The sequence below is a fragment of the Alligator mississippiensis genome, chromosome 4 (assembly GCF_030867095.1).
Source record: "Alligator mississippiensis isolate rAllMis1 chromosome 4, rAllMis1, whole genome shotgun sequence".
Classification (NCBI taxonomy): Eukaryota; Metazoa; Chordata; order Crocodylia; family Alligatoridae; genus Alligator; species Alligator mississippiensis.
The window spans coordinates 17,531,301-17,551,233 of NC_081827.1; the positions used below are offsets into that span (position 1 = coordinate 17,531,301).

Genomic DNA, 19,933 nt, shown 5'->3' on the forward strand with positions numbered 1-19,933 from the left:
TTGCGTTAAGCATCCATTCACCTTTATCAGCTTGGCTTTATTGCATCTGCTTGTGAGTGCACACTGCCGTTTTTGGGAGTGAGTGTTCCCAGGAGCTTTCACGCTACCCCACTTCTAGCACCGTAAAACAGAGGCCTGCTGTTTTAATCACGCCTCTCTTTTTCAATGTTGTTTGCGCCCTGGTACAACCCATCTGCCTTGAATCTAGTGCTCCACTGGGGCTGCACACATCTGCCAGCCAGACTACCTTCGTACACAATTACTCAATCCACCGTAAGGCTCTTTAATAGGAAACAAGTGTGACAACGGCAAGCCCTTCTCCCTCTCTCTCTTTCTCTCTCTTTCTCCCTCTCGCTCACTCTCCCTCTCTCCCCCCCTCTCCCTTTTTCTTTAAACCACAGAGTCAAACCGCCCTAATAGAGATGAAGCTTGATAGATCCACCCAGGTGTAGGTGAAATGGTAGAGCCTCGGGGGTAATAGATGCCGTGCTCTTGAGCTGAAGTTCAGCACACTGTCCTGAAGGGTTGTTTAGCAGCAGTGAGATGGGTTGTTCTTTGTACAGTTCAAAAGTCAATAAGCTTCCTTCAGCTTATATGTATAAATAATTTAGAATGCAACCTGGATCTAGGTGAGAGCTGCAGACCTGTCTCTTCTCCTCAGTGCATGGACAAAGCACAGCACACAGTAAGTGGAAAATTTGCCTTTACTTATTTTACTTGGGAATTAATTAAGGGTGTTTACTTTTGAGGTAACCCTCTAAAGACTGGTGTAGAAATGAACCAGAATAACGCTTGCATGCACGTCCCCTGTGGCTTGCCTCCTGTTTCATTTTAGATGGCACTGCCACTTCAGCTTGAATGCTCAGATCAAATTCCTCGTCTAAAACAGCTTTCTTATCTAAAAGGTGGCACCAGTGGTGTTGGTGATAATGCAACTATTTCTGGACCTGCTTATGTCTCTATATGATACATTTTAATACTGGGCAAAATTAATGATGCTTTATTTTTATGACAGCAGTGCAAAAAATAGCTGTAAATGTGTGTGTTAGTGGGGGGGAGAGGTACACTAAATCCGTGGCTTTTGCAAGATAGAGGTTTTAGAGTTTAAAAGATGAAAGGGGTTTGCTCTGAGAAAGAAAACTGTGTTATTTATTTATCAAGTCATTCATTCAAATATAATTAGGACAGCCCTGGACTCTGAAATAAATATGCTGAAGAAACCACATTGATAATTAAGTTTAAAAAACTGTAAAAAGAGGGGGGAAAAAAAAAAAAAGGTCTCTTGTCTAAAATGCAAGAAGAGGCATATTAAAACCAGATGTAAAGAATCTCAACTTTGACTCCTTGGTCTTTCATGCTTGGTTTAAAGCAGCCTTAAAATTGCATTTATTTTGCATTTACAACTTTGGATTCTCTGTTAAACTATGTTTGAACTTGAAGTTAAGATTTGATCTTAGAGTACACGTCTTCTTGGAGCCTCCTACCCCAATTTTACTTTACTGTGGGGAGTCTATTTACTACTGTACCATATATCCTGAATCACGTTAACAAGTTTGCTGTGATGGTCTTTCAGGTAGAATGTCAGCTAGTGTAAAAGAATGTGCCCATCACACATATAGACTGCTCTGTCTGAGATATAAAGATGTGAAGTGGAAAAAAAGGACCTGTAGAGTCCTCTAGTAGATGATGACACAGTGAAAGAATGCAGACCAGAAAAAATGTTTGAATCTATTTTCAGAGGTCCAGTGAGAGGACTCTTCTCATTCTTATTTTATTTTGAGCTTATACTTAGGCTGCCGGCTCTTGTCATCACGAGGAGTGGAACAAAAGACTCTGCACAGCTATGCCTGTAAATGCTTTTGGTGTTTTACCCATTTGCAGAAGAATTAGTTTCTTTGCATTTGGGTAGACTAGTATATTGTCCTTTCAATTACCCATGGCTTCAGTCTGCTAGAAATGTCTTTGTGTATCATAACTATTAGCTTACCTTTACAGCTGTGAAGCAATCAGTGTAGTAATACACTTGCAATTGCTTCCGTGCATGGCAATTTGAAATTGCTGAAGTAGGGGTGCTAAAGAGGTAAAAAAAAAAAGAAAAAAGAAAAAGAAATATTTAGACCTGCATTTACTGGCATCGAATAGCAGTCAATGCCTACCCCCTACAGGGAGAGAATCTAATTTCACCATGCACGCCCTTGTGTATGAACACTGTGCAGTAGTACGATTCACACATGTGAATGGTGTGGCTATTCTCCAGCTTGAGCAAGTGCCCCTTAATGAGCAAATCAAACTGTGATTAACAGAAGCCAGTTTCAAAGGCTAGATCTCACTTCAGCCTCATTGATATGTAGCAATGCCCATTTTTCCTCTCTCTAACTCAGCAGAAAGTAGCTTTTAGGCTTAAAAATCATCATCAGTTAAGTACTTCCCCATACATAAAGCTTGGTCTTAAATATAGACTTATAAACTTAAGAAGTTTACCCTGTGTCAGTTGCTCAATGTTTATGCGTTTTGGGTCCATTTCTGTTATACTTATGCTGCCTGAGCATTATCTTACTACAAAAGTGGTCTCATTGATTTCAGTAGGCATATCCTCAGATTCCTACTGAATCTAGGAACTAGATTCACTAGTACTATAGTGGTCAGGATGGTAAAGTTTGGCCCTTTACAACTAAGAGGTGAATTCTTCTTATGCATATTCAGTAGTATACCCTGTTCTAAGACCATTCAAACTGAAATGATTGGACTCTTCAACATTTCTATTTCAGTTGAACGACATGTAGAATAAGGCACTATCCAGTGGGAAGAAATATCATTGAATTTCGACCTGGGGGGCCAGGGGAAAGATTCCATTCAATGTAAGTAAAGTTGGTAGAAATCAGCCATAAAGATCCTTGGTGGGCCAGATTTTGCTAGCCTTCTTTTACTGATGAGAAGAATTAACCCAGTTCTTGACTCCAAGGGTGTGTTTAATATTTGCCGCACCTGGTCTACAATCACATGACTTACTTTAAGCTGCATGATTGTTGACTGAGTGGCATGTACAGTCAGGAGATGGGAGCCCTGTGGGGAACCTGGTATAAATAGGGTGGGGTGAAGAGCGGATGGGTTTGGTGGGAGCTAGTGGGTCCATGGCAGGCAGAGGGACTTGGCAGGTCCAGGGGGAAGGGTTGGTGGGATCAGGGGGTGTTGGCAGATCCTCGGGTGGGGGAGGGTTCATGGGCCTATGGAGGGGGTTTGCCAGTCCAGGGCTGGGGTGGGAGGTCAGGCAGCTATGAATTAACCCAGTCAGGTTTGGAGAGATAGGAAGAACACACTCCCAAGGGTAGGGATTGCACCTGGGCTTTCCCAGCCCTGGTGCTGTGCTCCAAACATCTTTCACTACTTCAACCCCTCCCACACACAAACACATGGCAGGGTAAATTAAAAGAAATGATCTTTACAGACTCTTGTATTTTCTCAGCGTAGTTTTTTCTCCTCTAAGTCATCATACATTGGTGCATGACGCATGGCAAGTGACCCTGGGGGCAGTAAAGGAGTCTGTGGCTAGTAGTGTCCTGGTGCCAGCAGCATTACTTGGGACCCTGGGGGGCTGCTGGGCGGATCCTGCCTGGCAGCCGCAGCGCAGCTCTGGGTGGCCCAGCTCCACTTTTCAGCAGTGCGTGCTGCCCATGTGTGTGCTGCTCCATTTTTTTTCTCATGGTTTTTTTTGACCCCTGGATAGCCAGGGGTCAGAAAAACCCAAGGGAAAAAAACCCAAGTAGCACACGCATGGGCAGCATGTGCTGCTGAAAACAGGGCAGCAGGCCCTTGCAGTGCGGAGAACACCTGACTGTACGGTATGTGGTGCTGCAGACGTGTTTGTGGCGCCATATAGGACACGGCCACACTCATCTGGAAAATCACCCATAATGCAAATCACCCTCAATTATAATGGAGGATGCATTTTGGACCATAAACTTCATTATCCTTACTTTGCTTAAAAAGTAGACAGGTTAATAATACATTCAGTGATCTTTTTAGTTTTTGTTGTTAGCTATTTGTTAAGCAGCAGATAATGTGTTTTTGAATCAGTTATTGGAAATGAGCATGTGAAAAAAGACAAGGGTAAACATTTAAACATTTGCCACCTCAAGTTAGACACCTATATTTAGTTTCCAAAGTAAAAAGCTTTAAATTTATATCTGACTTCCAAAGTAAAAATTTTGGTCAGTGATCAGAGATGCATTGATATTATCCCTTTTATTTGAAGGTGTAAATATGGGTTTACCTATCTTAAGCTAATGTAGTCAGATCTGAGAATTGTAATTCTAGGAAAGATGTTGCTCAGGGCAACTCTAAGTTGCCATTGGCATTCTTCTGTAGCACCTGTAAAGGAGGTAAGATATACAACATGTAAATAAAGTAGGAGTAGCAATTCCATAAGCAGTAAAATTGCAAGTACTGTATATCTATAGTGTAAAAGAAAAGCACTTTAGTCTAAAATAACTAAATCAAAGTTTCTAACATACTCTCTGCAAGCCAATACTTATGCTAACAAAGAATTTAACCAGTCCTTTTTTCTGCAAATAATCTTTCCTACAGAAGGCTTTAATTTCACTCCCATTTGCTTTTGTTGTGGAAGCTATAGGTATAGTATGACCCAATGAATCCTGAATTATCTCCTTTGATATAGTTACTCCTGGCTGCTAAAGATTTAATGACTCCTAAACTGAAAAAGATGTAGAAACAGTGCTTATGGTCATAACAATGTGTTATTGATGAGCATCAAAAGATTACTGGAATATCAACTGGGGTTACAAGAAAAAGCAAAAACCCTGTATTTTCTGTAGTTCCAAAATATTTTCCATAAGAAATCACTATAAAGAGTTTTCCAGCATGTGTGATATATGCCTTATATATAAGAATTAATGCTAAATTGGTCCAAATTTCTGGACAGATGTCTAGATGTCTGTAAGCCAATTTATAAACACTACCAGTCTTATTTTCACTGCAATCACAATCACAATTTCCATTGATATGCTGCATATTTTGAATAATGGTTCAACTTGCTTTAGACACCATTATTTCTATGTGGTTACCAGCATGAGCAAGTTGGACATGTTGTGGTCCTACTTCTTTGTACTTAGGACATCAGCATAGTTTTGATGCATGATCTGTTAGCTCAGAGAGTATCTTAAGTACTACCTTTAGGAGTTCTGACATAGTCACACGACCCTATTTTTGTCTTTGTAGCTTGGGCTAAAACACAGGAGTAAAAACACCATATTTCCATGAAGCTGTTCTTTTGGTTTCCCAAAGACACTATGACAAGTAAAGGAGTATATTACCTATTTCCCCAAGTAATATTAGGATTAATATTCAGAGTTCTGGATATTCACTCACAGAGTTAGATGCTTACCTGTACTAAAACTCACTGCAAAATATTCTGAATCTCAACTATTAGATTAGTGATTTTTTTTTTCATCGCTATCATGTTGTAGGGAGTTAGATCATTTAGATGTCTGTGTCTGTAAGTAAAAATAGTAATGAGAAAGGGGAAATAGGGCTGTAAAAAGAAAATTCAGGTGGAAATTATACTTCTTCTAAAAGCTGAGCTGAGTTTTACTTTCCCCTGAGTAGGACACGTTAAGTCCCAATGTTATAAAAACAAACAGTGATGGAAACAGTAAGCACATTTAAACAGCAACATGCCCATGTCTTGGTTGTACATGGAATGAGTTTCCTTGAAATGATTAATGGGAAGTTAAATTTTTTTTTACTGCTGTTCTTTAAAAGGCGATAAAGTATATGAACCCCATGATGTGCACAAATACCATGCACAGTGACTATAAGCTTGATTCACTAGTTTATATGCCACTGTTACCCCATGGAAATCCATTTTGTTACACCAGAACAAGGCAACCATGAATCAACCCTGTTTCTTTTACATGTATGAAAACTACTGTTCTCCTACTTAAATGGGGATTTGGAGAAAGATTAACTAGACTAAAGAGCAAGATATTTTTTTAACAGCCTTTTGAGCTCAGCGGGCCAAATTCATTTCTGGTATAATTCCATTGACTTCCTTGGAATTAATAGCAGGAATAAATTTGGCCTGCCATTTTTATTCTGAGCTGCTTTATAACTAAGAACTAGTTATGAGTTCTGTTCCTGTGACAACTTTGAAATTAAAAACCCGTAAAAGTGGGACAAATTGGCTAACAATCCTGCATGCAGCACAGGTTGAGGTAAAAAATGTGTTTGTTATATTTCTAGAGAGTTGGGCTGGACTTTAAAAGCTCCATAAATTTAAAACAGTCTTTGAAATATCAGCACAGCAAATTCACATGGTGCATATCACAAATGTGTGTCATACCTGTGTAATGACTTTAGTGTTACCATCAAATTTACATTTGAGTAAATGAAAGAAACATGCATGGTACAATGTAATGGGATTTCTACTGAAAGTTTTTCTGACCCTCTAGCTTTTTTCAGTCTAGACCCCACCACCTGGAGAAATGATACATAGTACAGTACTAATAATATTAAATTTGAAACCATATGTAAGATATACCCTGTACATGCACAGAAACCCAGCATTTCATTTCAATGTTGTGGCAATGTGAGAAATGTCCTGTGATTATAAATCATATACTTTACATTCTCTGGCATTAAATGTAGCAGTCACAAATCAAGAATGGGGCTTTGATACTCTACACAGCAGTGCATTTATTAGTGGATTTTATTCATAGCCCCAAACCTATTTCCATTGAATTCACATTTAGACCAGCAGAACAAACCCACCCATCCCAATTAGGCAGCAAAATAAGTGGCTCAATTTTCAGTTCCCACTTTGATACTAAAATAGAAGGGCCAGATTATTCAAAAGGGTTCAGCGGGCACTTCTACACCTTCATTCATAAACCATAATTATGGTGCATTAAGTTTAGTACCTGTAATAACAGCTTTCATAGTTTCATAGTAACAAGGGGCAGGAGGGACCTGAACAGATCATCCAGCCTGACCCCCTGCCACAGGCAGGAATGAATGCTGGGTTCACAAGACCCCAGACAGATGATCGTCCAACCTCCTCTTGAATTTGCCCAAGGTAGGGGTGAGGACCACTTCCCTGGGAAGTTGGTTCCAGATTTTGTCCACCCTAACTGTAAAATATTGCCTTCTGATCTCGAACCTAAACCTATTCTCCATCAGCTTATTACCATTGGTACTGACAATGCATTGTAATCGGTGCTACTACACCTTAGTGCAAACAAACAGCCTTTCTGTGAGGTTAAAGCAGAGTAGAGTAAAGCTATTGCATGTTAGTGCATTAGCACAGGTTTTGCCTTCCATGCTAGAGTGCAGTACAATTAGTCTACTGCACCCCAAGCGTCTCGTGTAAACGTGCTCAGCAACTGGCAGCTCCTCCATTGTACTCAGTAGGACCTGGGAGGGGATGTTAAACACTTTTGGCAATCTGACCTATAAACCTGATTGCAAGTCAGATATGAATAACTTGTCAGCTGTGTAATTCACTAACTAAAATATCTTCATAAATAATTGGGTTCTTTGCATAAACCTCCTTTTTCTTTCACGTGTTATTGAAACCACATGTGTGCTCAGGTATCCAGTAAAAATGTTAGGATATGTTGCTCCTCTTTTTCCATTTAATGGGTCAAAGATGGAGAAAACAAGCTGCTCATGACAGGCATTACATTACTTAATACACTACTGCAAGGTGCTAACAATTCAACTCTGGGGACATCTATACAAGACGCTGACTGAGCAGTAGCCTGACACTACTGTGCAGTAGCGTCGCAAGGCAAAACCCATAAGGGACTGGTAGGGGGTGCATGGGGGTGTACGTGCCCAGACTGACAGGGCCGCTGCCATCAGCGGCTTCTGCGGGTGCTCCCTCAGCCCCCCAAGATTGAAGAAGCAGCAGTCATTCATGGCAAAACCCATGGCACGATGCTATTGTGCTGTCGTATTAGGCTACTGTGCAGTAGCTTCACAAGAAAGGTGTTTGCCAGCAGTACTGTGCAGTAACTTGGTTTACTGCACATTTATTTAGTACCTATATAAACAAGTACTAAATAAATGCAGCAGCAACCACTGTGCAATAGCGTCTCATGTAGATGCAGCCCTTGTGACACTGAAGTAGTCTAAAGAATAAAAAACTAAACTAAAGCAGGGAGTAGGCTATAAAGCTAGGTCTGCTTAGCAGCAAATCATACCTTCTTCTGCTTCTCACAGCCAAGTAAAGCCTGAATGCAATTGAATACAATGGGATCCTTTTTTACAAATCGGGGAGGAGTTTGAAAGACTTTGCAAGTGGCTGGTACTGTATTGACCAGGAGTATCTGGGCATTCCTGTGCCCTGGGTAGTGACTGGGCTGGTTGCCCAATGGCTACTATTTTTTGCACCCCTCCAATTCAGTGCCTAGTGTCCCTCAATTTACTACTCTATTGCTGCTGAACATACTTCCTCAGCAAGGAGTATAGTATGTTAACACAGCGTTAGTTGACCTGTGGTTCAGCTATGACATGCCTTCACTGAGCAATTTCCACAGGCTGGTGTATGGCTGTCAGCTAAGTTATTCTAGTTATTCTCTGAAATTAGTTGGGGGTTCTCAGTCCACATATAGCCATCCAAGTAACAGAGAACCCCACCACACTTATTGACCCCCAAATGACATTATTTGCCACCCACACTGACAGTCTCAGCAAAGAAGCCAAGGATTTAACGTGCATGACAATTTCTATCACTAAAAATGTTTTCCCCAACTTAGGTTTAAGTCTTATTGACAGGGCATTGTGGAAATGCATACACAGCTGTTGCGCATACTGTATCTGTTCTGTAGATAAAATAGATAAGTAGTCTCCAGGGACAATATCCTTGCACAACTTACATCAACTTAAACAGAATCAGGATTTCACCTAGGGATTTAATTTAGTACCTTTCACCAGAGTTAAATTGACTTGAACTCACAAAAGTGTACGTCAATCACAATTACTTATGCCAAGAATTATGCTGAACTCTCAATGTGCTCACTGCTAGAATTCAAATTCTCTTCACTAACATTTTCCTGGCCCTTTACTGACTTGATGCAAAATAAAAATACTACCAGTTGTGAAAATGAACACAATCACATTTGTGGAAAGGAGAGTTTTACAAACCCAATAATCTTAGGTGTTTTACATTTGCTTCAGTTTGAAAATGCCACTTGTCAAATTTCATTAGGAAATCAAAATTATTTTTCAGTTCTACACCTGCAAAACAAGTGTTCGAAACTTGTAAACTTCTTTATGGGTATATGTTTTTGGCATTCATATAGGATGGATAGAGTCCAGGGCAATCTTTTATGGTTGAGTTTTAAACGCTTGAAAAATGGAGTTTGTAATGAAATTGCTGACACAGCCTTAATTATTGCAGCATGAATGGCTTTATTATGCACTATCGGCGGTGTCCACACAAACATGGCATGCTTTCTAGTGTAAAGACATATTCCATTTAAGCAAAAAGCAATTACTTAACAGCTGTAGAGAGAGCTAAATATAAACAAGGCCAAGCCAACACCTCTACACTGTTTGAAAAACTATAGAGAAATGTTATTACCACATTAAAGGGTTTATACTTTAAAAGATTTAAAAATACAGAGAACCAGCCCCAGCTAAAGTAATAAACTACTCCTGAGTATTTAATTAAAACACTTCAAGTTACTGAAGTCTATTGAAAAACAGAGGCATTGATTCTTTAAGTTAATTTTGTCCTCCTCTGTTAAGTGCTTATTGGATGTTGAAGAATTAAAATGCTCTCCCAGCACTTTAAATAGAAGAAATATTGTCTCTCTTCGATTGAAGGTAATTCTTTATTCTGTCAGCCTGTAGACATGGTAATAGAATAGGGAAGCTGGCTGTAATTGGATGACAGGGTTAGATTTAATTTACCTTTAATTAAGTAAATCTGTAGAAGAAGCTGGGAAATCAGTGTTAAGGAATTTCAGAAAATCCCTCCTGTGCTGACTGTTTTACTATTTTATCACTTTACATAATCAGATCTGTAAAATCTTTGCAAACTTTATAAAAGGGGTATGAGAAAGTACTCTTCTGTTTAACACCTTGGAGTCAGTTTTGCCAGTGCTGACACTCAGAAAGATAAAATGGTAGCCCACCTTGAGATGTATTTGCAAAGCTTGCAGGATCCGCCATGGAGCTAGATGACATAAGAAAGTTATTTTAAAATGGAGTTTTGTGTTTGAGTGTTTTATTTTTTTGGTCTCAGGATATCTCTTTAAAAGAAAATTAGCTTTTTTATTGATAACCCCAATGATCCTCCTGGGACTCATGAAAATGTCTTCAAACGGGAACAAATACATTCTTAACTTTGCCCAGCAAACACTAGATTACAGGGGTTGGGAGGAGGTGACTGCAAAACAACAGTTTAAGGCTCTTTATGTCTCTCTGGGGTCAGTTCCTCATCAGCTACGGTATAGTTTCTACTGTTAGGTTGACCGCAAACATAGGCAGAGTGCGGCAGTATTTTGGTCCATGCTTCTGGCACGGCTTCCCTGAGCCAAGAGCTGCAAGGTGGGTGGTGTAGGAATCACTAATCCAGCTCTATGCTGTATGCTGGGAATGTCCAGCTGGAGAGATATGCTGGCTTTCTAGTCTCTTTACAGTATAGAGAGCAGTATATGAGGCTTCATTTACAGTATAAAATGTAATTTATGCATATAAAAAATACTGATGTGTTTGAATTTCTGCATCCTGTGCATGAAATACCATAATGTTTTATAGTACTGCCTATATAAATATTAGTCCCTATACTTATTCTTCATGGAGCGCCTGGATATATGGGTTCTTAAACCCAGCATAGAGAACAAAACACAAGGGCGCAGTGTATCAACCACCCTCAGGAATGTACACTCTAAAGACACAAGTAGTGTTAGGTAGATATTATATTGGAAGGGTAAGCAGGATAGGTTTTTATTGACCAGAGGCAAAGGGAAAGTGCTGGGCCATAGCTAATTAATCACAAGGCTGTTCCTGGCAACAGGGGTCATGTGAACAAAAGTGAAAGTTAGACTGAGAAGAGAGAACAGAAAGAGAAGAACTTAGAGGGAGGAAAGAGGAAGAAATGGGCAAAAGAGAAGATAAGAAAGGAGAAGCACATCAACAGTTAGAAAATGATTGAGTAGTTGAAACTGTTGGCCAATAGCTTGTATATCAACTGAATATTACCATATTTATCTGAATCCAAGATGATCCTGAATTTAAGACAACCCCCCAATAATTAGATTCTATACATGGGAAATGTATGAATTCATTATACTCTTCCATGTCTAAAAGCTAGTTTAAATTCATTCAACCCTCACTGCTGCTGCAAGGCAAGCAGCAGCAGCAGGGAGGCAGGTGGTGGTAGGGCAGGCAACAGGAGAGCCAGGGGGCCTGACCACTACTCCTTGCCACTTGTCTCCCCTTCCGCTTCCCCCGCAGCTGCTTCCCTCCCGGTACCTGCATACCCCATGCCTGCTTCTGTAATGCCTATTATCCTTGCCACCTGCTCCTCCCCCACTTGCACCCCCCACCTGCTTTCTTTATTTGGCCTCCACTGCCACTTGCTCCCTCATGCCTGGGCCCCCTGATGCCTGCTTCTCCCCGCAGCACCTGAATACCTGAGCACCTACCCCCCCCCCCCCCCACTTATGACCCTTCCCTACCTCCACTTAACTTGCCCTTGTAGCTCTGGCTCCTTCTGAGGTCCCACTCTAGCCAGAGGTAGGGAACGCAGAGCACATGCTGCCTCGAGCCCCAGTCCAGCTCCACAGCCAAGATGTGAACTGCCAATGCCGCTATATAATCTGAGCTGCCAATCCCCCACTCCCAGAGCATTTGTAAAAATGTCCTTAGTTGTCCCAAGCTATCCAGCAAGTCAGAAACAAGATATATCATGAATCTTCATTGGTAGATATAGTTTCTTTATTGAGTGGCCTGTTACCTTTTTAAAAAAAATGAAGTATTATATTTTCCCCAAAAACAATATGCCCTTAAGGAAATGACATCATCAGAAATGCCCCCAGCTTCTCTGATGACATTTTTCATTTCTAAAATGGATAATACAGAGTGACTGTTTGGGTACTCTGGGAAGGGAAGATATTTTACAAATCACTTTAGGATGAAGGCCCTATTCAAAACCTTCCTGCTAATGCTGGTTGGAAATGGTGGGGGACTTTTTGATATAATGTTATTTCCTCTCATAGCAAAGTAGTATTTTAGGCAAAATATAAAATGCCAAAATATTTTAAAATGTTAGTATGCTACTCCTGGAAGTTAAGTTTCTCCAGTTTCAGCCCCAGGGAAATACAGCCGAGAGAGAAATTAAAAATAGAGATATGATGTATTCAAACTGTAACACCTTTAGGGCATCATAGTGATATTTCCAAATGGAAATATTTTTGGTTGTGGGTATTCAGTATTTAATGTCAGAAAGTAGGCACTTCCTATGAAAAATTGTATTCAGTTGGGGGAAAAAAAAGGTTGCCTTTGCAAAATAGTCACAGTGAGAATTTTTTAACTAACCCTTTACCTAGAATTTGAAACACGTTCTTGCACTCCACTCAGGTGTTGTGGATATAACACCCATCCTGCAGACGGCTAGCCTCCAGCATCCTCTGTAGACCTGGGTCACTTCATCAGACTTGAACAAAATATGCAGGGGTGACACTGGAGTGGGGGCAAAGGATGAGCCAAGGACTAGATTACTGGATTCATTTATTCCATACCACATGGCCTGATTGCTCCCTCAAAGAAATTGGGGGTTAGCAGCTGTGGATATGTGCTTTGTCATACCCTCAGTTTGTGGAATTGGAGTAAATAACCAAAATATTTTTTCAAGCTCTTCAAAGACTGGCATGCATCTCTACTTAGGCATTGTAATACAGGTTTCCCTCACCAACTGCTGGGGTTAGGTTCCTGAAAGTTCCTGTGTTTGGTGAAACTGTGATTGGCAAGACAAATGTTTCATGAAAAAAAATGGCAGATGGCAGGCTGATGTACCATGGAAAACTGATTACTCAAAACTATACTGTGGTAGCCAAAATGGTATATAGAATATTAAAGCATGAATACTCAAAACCATGGTTGGCAAAACCATGGTTGGTGAGAGGAACCTGTACCTAAATTTTCAGCACTTTATCCCAGGAGAGTGATCCAGATTGGCAGGGTAGTCACCTAGGGTTCTCATAAAGTCAATGGTCAGAACTAGCTGCTCCCAGAGGATGACGTAGAATACCTAGGAATTGAGTAGAGGCACCTACAGTGGGCCAATACAAATGCTAGCCAATAGGAAAGGCTCCTAATGAACATGTCTAATGTTGTTTTATAGCCTCTAGAGTTGAGCTGGTCTGGATGACTTTCAGGTGCCTGTAGGCACATCTACATGAGATATTTACTGCAGAGTAGACTAATTAGCTCTGCAGTAAATGTCTCACATCTACACATGTGGCCCTATTAGGCTGGATTAAACTAAATAACTCCACAACAGGTAGTACTTGTAAATATGAGTACTATCCTGTTGTGGAGTGTCTTACACCTCATCAGCATGAATATAGATGCTCCCAAGGCTGGCTGGAGCATAAGGGTGCTCCAGTGCAAGGGCTGCCTGCCAGCTAGCCCTGCACTGGAGCACCCTCATGCCCCAGCCAGCCCCTCCATAGCACACTAAGCTGAGTCAGAGTAGCCTGGGCTGGTAAATTGATCCCCCACACCTGCTGCCAGCTGGGTCTGCTCCATCCTGGCTCAACATGCCGTGGTCCTGGGTGCACGTGTAGATGCAGTGCCCAGGAACAATAAACTCCGGTGCAATAAGCACCAGAGTTTATTGTGTCACCTGAATAAGCATGTGTAGATGTACACAGTGAGAATTATTCAAGACTGATCCTTTTTGCACTGTGATCAAGTTATCCCTTACCCTTCTCTCTCATAAGCCAAATGGACTGCGTCATAAAGTTTTTCTCTTTTTTGGCATTTTTTCAGTGTTTTTATAGATTTCATAGACATTAGGGCTGGAACGGACCTCGGAAAATCATCAAGTCCAGCCTCCTGCCCCAGGGGCAGAAAGTCAGCTAGGGTCAAAGGATCCCAGCAAGACAAGCATCCAGAAGTTTCCTAAAAGAGTCCAGAGTAGGTGCTTGCACCACTTCTAGGGGGAGTTTATTTCAAGGCCTTGGGGGCTCAGACAGTAAGGAGTTTTTCCTTAAGTCCAGCCTAAAATGGTCTTGGAGGAGTTTGTGACCATTCGACCTTGTCATCCCATGGGGTGCTCTGGTGAACAGACATTCCCCCAGATCCTGATGTACACCCCTTATGTACATATAGGCTACCACCAGGTACCCCTAAACCTATGCTTTTCTAGGCTGAAGAGTCCCATGGCTCTCAGCCTCTCTTCATAAGGCCTGCTCTCTGGCACTCTGATCATGTGCATGGCTCTCCTCTGAACTTTCTCAAGCTTCTTTATATCCTTCTTTAATTGTGGAGCCCAGAATTGGATGCAGTACTATAGCTGTAGGAGTGTAGGTTGTAGCCGTGTTGGTCTAAGGAGATAGGCAGACAAGGTTCCTTGGGTGAATCTGATATCTTTTATTAGACCAACCCAAATAGTTGGAGAATAGTTATTAAGCAAGCTTTTGGGTTCAAAAACCCTTTGTCAGGATAAGGAAGTTTCAGCAGTTGGTGTGTGTTCTTCCAACCAACAATACCATCAAATCATTTCGATCAAGACTACAAGAAAAACTACAGACCTTGATCCCCCCACTACCTAACCCAGGGACTTTTTACATGCTCCCTAAAATCCACAAACAAGGGAACCCTGGCAGACCTATCATATCCAACCATGGGACCCTAACTGAGGAAATATCAGGTTTCATTGAATCAATCCTAAAACCTCTCGTCACCCACAGAGCAAGTTTTGTACAAGATGCTACAGACTTTCTATGGAAACTTAAAAACATAGACCACCTTCCCAGCAACACACTCCTAGCCACCATGGATGTAACCAGCCTATATACCAACATCCCACACCAGGATGGCATCCAAGCCTGCCTTACATATCTACAGGAACAAGATTTCAACCCAGAATACAGACCCAAAGATATTACTGACCTTATACACTTCATCCTCACACACAACAATTTCACTTTTAATAATCAACACTTCCTCCAGATGATGGGAACAGCTATGGGCACTAAAATGGCCCCACAGTATGCCAACCTTTTTATGAGTCACCTGGAAGAAGACTTCCTCAAGAACTGCACCATCAAACCCTTGCTATACTTAAGATACATCGATCACATCTTCATCATTTGGACTGAAAACCTACAATCTCTGATTGAGTTCCATCAGATACAACAATCACCATCCCTCCATCCGACTTTCTCTAGAATACTCCAGCACCAGCATCTCCTTTTTAGACATGATGTTCAGTATCCAAAATGATAAAATACAGGCCACGTTATACAAGAAACCCACAGACCAACATACATATCTGCACAGAACCAGAAATCACCCTAAACACACCAAAAAAGCTGTGATATACAGCCACGCCCTCAGATACCACCGCATTTTTACTGAAGAGAACACCTGGGATTGCCACCTCACCAATCTTAAAAAGGCTTTCACCCAACAAGGACACTCCTCCAGAGAGAGAGATCGCACGTTTGAAAGAGCCACCCGGATACCACGTGAAGAACTGCTGCAGTACAGAAGAAAACCTCCTACAAATCGCACATCGTTGGTTATGACGTATCACCCCTCCCTTGAACCTGTATGAAAAATCCTCAAACAATTGCAACCCATACTAGAAAGAGACCCTATTCTTAAAATTATCTTCCCAGAGCCACCCATCCTAGCCTTTAAACAAGCACCGAACCTCACCAACCTCATCACCAGAAGCAAACTTCCTCAAGCCCAGAACACACCTAAAGGATCCAGACCGTGCCAGGACAAGAAATGCAAAACCTGCCAACACATCTCCACCACCCCCACAATTACTACACCCCACAACAGAGCCATCAGCATCCTTGGATCTTACAGCTGCACCTCCAGAAATGTAGTATACCTCATCCAATGCACCAAATGCCTTGATGGAAAATACGTAGGAGAGACCAAACAACAACTGTGCACCAGAACGAACGCACACCGGAAATCTATCAAAGGCAGAAATACCCAATTACCGGTGGGGGCACATTTCTCACAGGAGAGCCACTCTCTCTCCAATCTCTCAGTCCTGATCCTCAAAGGAAACTTACACAACACTTCCCAGAGATGAGCCTGTGAACTCCACTTCATCAACCTTCTGGATACTAAAAATCATGGACTAAACATAGACATTGGATTTATGATACATTATAATCTGCCTGGCAACTGACTCCCCAGCCCAGCCTCTGGCTTCTTTACTTTTCATTCCATCCAGGAAGAGCACACACCAACTGCTGAAACTTCCTTAGCCTGATAAAGGGTTTTTGAACCGGAAAGCTTGCTTAATAACTATTCTCCAACTATTTGGGTTGGTCTAATAAAAGATATCAGATTCACCCAAGGAACCTTGCCGTACTATAGCTGTGCCCTTTTAATGAGTCTCACGTCTCTTCTCTGAATCTTTTCAATCTACAATATTCTGCTTGAAGTGTGGACATCAGAAAATGGATGTAGCATTGCAACACTGGTTGCAACAATGCCAAATACAGATATAAAAACTTTTCTTCTGCTATATTTATATTTCTATTTTAGTTTTTCTCTAGATTCTAGGCAATGGCTCTGGTTCTCCCTTCACTTATACTGTTTTTACCTGATGCAACTCTGTTCAAGTTGTTGTGACTCCCATTTCTCGTGCTCATTATTGTGTTCAAAATCAGCCCTTGTATATTTAAGAATGTAGGTCTGAATTATATCATATTTCATTAAAACTGAAGATTCCTTTAAATAACTGTATTTTGTCCATGTTGCCTAAAAACTTGGTCATAAACCACAGTTATTATGAAGAATCTCCTTAGATAGCTCACAGACTTGTTTAATGGGATAGTATTTTATTTCCACTACACAACAGGTATTAGTTGAAATCAAATACAGCAGGAGCCCATTTATTCTGCATTCAGAATTAGCATATACTAAATAAAGTAGCAAAACTACATTAGCCTGACAAAAACATTGGATAACTTTAGAGGTAATTTTTTTTGTCATTTTTAGGAACTTAGGATGACAACAAAGTAATAGGGTAAATTGCCAAATACAGTATTAACCCCTGTGTGAGCCAAAACATGAAAACAATTTACTTTTAATTCAAAAAAGGAATATGATACTAATGTGCTGAAGATCTGTGGATTTACTGAAGTGCTTGGCAGCATAGCTGGTTAGGTATTTTCAGATTAAGCAGTGTCATTGGAAACACTCAGTTGAAACAAGTTTCCACTGGGAAATTCAAGTTCATTCAGTCCCATATATTTTGCTCAAGATATCTTAGGTTTAATGCCATTTTGCCATAGTCAAGACAGTGTTCCCAGAAAACACCATGGAGGTGCCCTCTGTTTGAAGACTTGATTTTTCCAGTGTCCACAACTCCAGGACAGGCTGGCCTGGGAAGATACCACAGGTGGGAGTTCCTAAAAGTGCTGGGCTGGGGTAGCGTATCCCAAGAGCACTAGGTCCTTAGCCACGGGGCAGTCCACCAGGTAGGTGGGTCTCATACCCTGCAGTCCTGTTGTCCCTGCTCTGAGCAGTCTGCTTGTGAGGTCTGCTCCATTGCCGTGGGCCTGTAAAACTCTAGCTCTCCCATCCAGGGCAATCCACTTAGCCGTATTCTGGAGTCTGGAGCAGACCCATAAGGCAGATTAACTCAGGGCTGAGGCTCTGACAGACAACTCCGCCAAAAAATCCTGGCTGTCTGCAATGAAACAAGGAGCCTGAAATCTTTGGGACTGAATCTCAACTAGGGGTAGGTTTCTGGCTCAACAGCAGGGAATGTGGAAGCCCTGAAAACCTTGACTGAAGCCAGACTTGTCAGAGGCTCCAAGCTGCAGATCAAAAACTCAGAGCCTAGAAGTCCTGGGACAGACTCCCAGATGGTAGCTTTGGGGCAGTCTTCACAACAGAGCTGCTCTGAAGCTGAACGTCCTGGTACCTCCTGCTGCTGCTGCTGATTGAAGTTGATAGTCCCTTTCATTTCACTGCTGCTATATGTCAAGCACACCAATTTCAATGAGGCATCTGCAGGATCCAGGGAGATTGTTTCATTTGGGAAACCCTGTGTCAGTGTTTCCAAGAAGGACAAATCCAAGAATTTCCAGTTTGTGGAAAACTTCCAAACATTTGTGTTTCGATCTGATTCAGACTTGAATTAATGTAAAAAAAAAAACAATGGTAACCTGAAAACCCTGCATTGTTGACGATCATTATCAGAGGATATACCTCAGTGAAGTCACACCGTGCAAGAAAAGGGAGGGAGAGAATAAGCTGTTTCTTATTCTTGAGAAGTATTTTAATGAAGGCACTATCCGACCCCAAACATTTCAATTATTGAAATAAGTTAGGGAAAAACGTATTTCAACAAGTTAATATTTGATCCTGCCAAAATTGCATTGCCTTTGTTGGGTCCAGGAACCAGGCCCATAAAGAAAGGATGTCCAGTTCAATTCTCAGCTACCCTGTTGTAAATCTGGAAGAACTGCATTGCTTTCAAAGGATTTACTCTAGAGAGTAGCGCTGACTCAGTGCCCTGTCACTTGTATAAATCAGGCTTGGTAGCAATGAAAACAGTATGTATTAGGAAAGAGCAACCCATCTCAACAGTCAAATCAAGTATGACATAAATAGGGCTATTTCGTTCTGAATTCACATGTTTCCCAGCAAGACTGTTTTATAGACGTAATGGGCCAGAACTGATTGTTGGCATAAATCAGTAGTGTTCTATTAACTTCATTGATTTACACTCTCTTGTGTATCTGGCACCACTGTTTCTCTGGCTGACCAATTCTTTGACATTTTGAGTGAAGTCCTACAACATGTTTCTTGAAAACAGTCATTAGCCTTACCCTGTAATTACCACGATAGGGAGGAAAAAGTAAAAAAATATATATATATTTTAGGGCCTCTGTTCCAAGAACAATTATTTCTCTTCTCCAGTCATAATGGGCCTTATCCATTTTGACTAAGATCTCTGCAGTTTCACAGTACTCAGATTATGACGTGCTGAGGCCCTGAACTATGTCCATCATGAGACCTCATACAATAAAAATAATCCAATGCAAGTGTATTTTTGTCATATTAGAATGAAAATGTCCATATCTCCTTTATCTCCTTTATTTACCAACTGATTATTATAAAACTTGATATTGAGTCTTTTTTTTTTTTTTCTTATTTAGAGGCCCCTCATATTGTGAGGCCCTAAACTGTAGTTTAAGTAGTTTAAGCCTAAATCTGGCACTGCGTTTATGCATTGTGCCCAGTACTATTAGGCCCAAATCTCAGGACCACTATAGTAATAACTGCACCCAGGAAGGTGCATTAATAGTGTCAGCAACGTTTAAGTTATGAAATGCCAGTATTAGTTGATGTAGCTACAGGATCCCTGCCTCATCTGTGCAAGGAATTGCATAATGAGCTTCAGTATTTTTTTGCGACATTGTTCGGTGTGTGGCTCCATGTTGTATTTTACTGCACCTTAGTCAAGCCCTGTTCTGATAATTCAGTTATGTATTTTCTTGTGAGATTTTCCATGACACTCATCACTGAGGACTTTGGGAATGGAAATGAATTTGTTTTCATAACATCCATGTAAGATAAGGGAATATTGCCACCCCTGCTATCCTGATGGGAAATTGAGGTAGATGGAGAGGGCTCAAAATACACAATGATTCTGCCTCCATGACCAGGCTCCTTACCCAGATCAACAACTCAT

At 41.1% G+C, this 19,933-nt stretch overlaps 1 protein-coding gene across 2 annotated transcripts in view; it reads left to right on the top strand.

Annotated features, from left to right (window-relative positions):
• The first annotated feature begins 332 nt into the window (after positions 1–332).
• SEMA3A (semaphorin 3A) overlaps positions 333–19,933 on the top strand; it is a 464,022-nt gene continuing 444,421 nt past the window's right edge. Inside the window, exons 1-2 of one of the 2 annotated variants that reach the window (XM_059725813.1) lie at positions 333–685; positions 2,769–2,858. The gene's annotated coding sequence lies outside the window, so the exon portion shown is untranslated. The remainder of the gene's footprint in view (positions 686–2,768; positions 2,859–19,933) is intronic. The other variant, XM_059725814.1, reaches the window with a different exon arrangement.